This window comes from Otolemur garnettii, unplaced genomic scaffold (genome assembly GCF_000181295.1).
Source record: "Otolemur garnettii isolate 467f Iridium unplaced genomic scaffold, OtoGar3 scaffold00057, whole genome shotgun sequence".
NCBI classification, from domain to species: Eukaryota; Metazoa; Chordata; class Mammalia; order Primates; family Galagidae; genus Otolemur; species Otolemur garnettii.
In genome coordinates this window covers 11021184-11024094 of record NW_003852452.1, presented here as the reverse complement: position 1 = coordinate 11024094, position 2911 = coordinate 11021184, and the positions used below count along the sequence as shown (strand labels likewise).

The following is a 2911-nucleotide window of genomic DNA, read 5'->3' as shown; positions in this document are numbered from 1 at the left end:
CTGGGGATTCGAACCTGCCACCTTAGGTGTACGTGGCTGGCGCCTTAGCCGGTTGAGCTATAGGCGCTGAGCCGAGGCTCTGTCTTAAAAATAAATTAAAAAATATATATTTCCCTTTCATGGTTTATAAATATATTATGTAAATCAATCATCATTTGGTATTACTGCTTTAAGTAAATCAGTTCAATAAATTCAGCAACAGGCTGAGTTTGAGGTTGCTGTGAGCTGTGATGGCACAGCACTCTACCCAGGGTGACATAGTGAGACTCTGTCTCAAAAAAGAATAAAAATAAATTCAGCAACAATTTATCAAGGATTTCATATATATCGGGAACGTAAGTTCTTAACTTTGTAAGTTAAAGTCCTTATATACCAGAGTTGTTATGTCATAGCTGTTAGAAGATTAAAATTGAGCAGCTATTTATTTTACCAGAGGGTTTATTGTTAAATTTTTAAAAATAGACAATTTATGACTTCGCTTTCATTAAAACATGTGGGGTTCAGAGTCCAAATCCTACACAAAAAAATAAGTCTCATAACCAAGATCCCTGTTTTATACAGGGTCACACACTACTCTACAACTGTATTATGAATCCCTCTGAATCTTCCTTAGGAATTTTTTTTTTGAGACAGAGTTTCCAGCTGTCACCCTGGGTAGAGGGCTGTGGTGTCACAGCTTACAGCAACCTCAAACTCTTGGGCATAAGCGATTCTCTTGCCTCAGCTACTTTTTCCTGTTGCAGTTGTCACTGAGGTTAACCAGGCCTGGGCTGGGTTTGAACCCGCCAGCCTTGGTGTATGTGGCTGGCACCCTACCGCCGAGCTATGGACACCGCCCTGACTTAAGAATTTATCACACGTAAATTTACTGAAAAGCCATCAGTTTTATCAAGGTCTTTAAAGATAGAGCCTTATTACTTCTTTTTAGGAGCTCTACTTTAAAAATGAGTTTAGAACTGAATCAAATTAAGCACAATACCTCATTGCTAGTCAATAATTGATAGCCCTTATAAACAGGAGCATGCAAACCATGTTATGAGGCTGACGCAAGACCATCTCACTCTCAGTGACCTTGTGAAAGCATTTAATTCATTTTTGAATATGTTAAGATGTGCAAAAAAATGAAATTCTAAATATTTGGGTTAATTTGTGGGCACATTTCCTTAGAGAAGGCCCATTCTCATGTCCCAACTTCATATTTGTTGTTTCTCAGGTTGTTTCTGGGGTAATGTACATTTTTCTAAGATAAGAGCAATTAGTAAGTTAAAATAAATTTTTATTTATTTATTTTTTTGAGACAGAGTCTCACTATGTCGCCATGGGTAGAGTGCTGTGGCATCACAGCTCACAACAACCTCCAACTCTTGGGCTTAAGCAATTCTCTTGCCTGAGCCTCCCAAGTATCTGAGACTACAGGTGCCTGCCACAAGGCCCGGCTATTTTTGTTGTTGTTGTTGTAGCTGTCATTGTCGTTTGGCAGGCCCAGGCTGGGTTAAAACCTGCCAGCTCTGGTGTATGTGGCTGGCACCCTAGCTGCTGAGCTACAGGTGCCGAGCCAAAGAAAAAATTTTTTTTTGCAGTTTTTGGCTGGGGCTGGGTTTGAACCGACCACCTCTGACATATGGGGCCGGTGCACTACTCTTTTGAGCCACAGGCGCCACCTCCCCCCCCTCGATTTTTTTAAAATTAACTATCCTAACACCACATGCTCAAAATTCAGTATGATTTTTATTTTACTTGCTTATCATGTTTTCTCAAGATTTACTCTTTTGTTTGGTTGTTTTGAGAGTCTCACTCTATCATCCTGGGTAGAATCGATCCTCTTGCCTCAGCCTCCTGAGTACCTAGGGCTACAAGCATCCAACACAATGCCCAGCTAGTTTTTCTACTTTAAAACATTTTTTTTGAGACAAGAGTTTTATTTTGTTGCCCTTAGTAAAATGCCATAGTGTCACAGGTCACAGCAACCTCAAACTCTGGGGCTCAAGTAGCTGGGACTAGAGGCACCCGCCACAATACTTGGCTGTTTTTCAGAGACAGGGCTTTGCTGTGCCTCAGGCTGGTCTCAAACTCCTGAGCTCAGGCCATCTACCTGCCTCACCCTCCCCATGTGCTAAGATTACAGGTGTGAGCTACCATGTGGCCTCAAGGTATACTCTTAAATTTTAGATCTTCTCTGAGATCTTACTTTAAGTGGGATTTCAGCTGAGTGCTAGCTAGTAGTACAGACTCTGAGGCTGGACTACAAGCACTCAGGCCTCCACTCTACCACTTCTGAGCTCTATAAACACTCATGCCTTGGGATTACACGACCTGTAAAAGTCACCAGGGGATGAGAGTAAATGAGGGAACCCACATGAAATGTTGACAACAGCGCTTTGCACACATTAGTGCCTAATTACAGCTCATCTTCTCATTTTATTCTTTTTCGGGATCTAAGTCTAGACTTTTCCCACGAGGCCCTGGCTTCATCCCGCCAGGATGATGAGAAGTATCTATGGGGATGTAAAACATTCCAACATGTTTATGGGATGTGATGTATTGTATTCATTCTGAAAGCAAAATTTTTCATCAGTTGTTTCCCATAGATCATTTTGTAACTTCCCGTAACCAGGGTCACAAATTTCAGTTCCATGAAGAGAATTTAGAACTAAAAGCACATGCACATTGTAGATATATACCTTATCACATTTCATATTTACATTTCTAGAAAAGGAGCTATACCTTTAGCATTAACAGTCCACTTAATGGACAAGTGCAATACTTGTATTTAAGTGGGGCAATCACAGCCTCGTTGTAGCATACAGACTCTAGGAAACCTGTTGAAGGAAACCTTCTTATCACCACCCATATCATAGTTTAATGAGGGCAACAGCTTGATTGCTAATTCTTTTTTTTTTTTTTTTTTTTT

At 40.6% G+C, this 2911-nt stretch overlaps 1 protein-coding gene across 7 annotated transcripts in view; it reads right to left on the bottom strand.

Moving 5' to 3' along the window:
* FGD4 (FYVE, RhoGEF and PH domain containing 4) overlaps positions 1 to 2911 on the bottom strand; it is a 132106-nt gene that overhangs the window by 12628 nt on the left and 116567 nt on the right. The window lies entirely within an intron of this gene.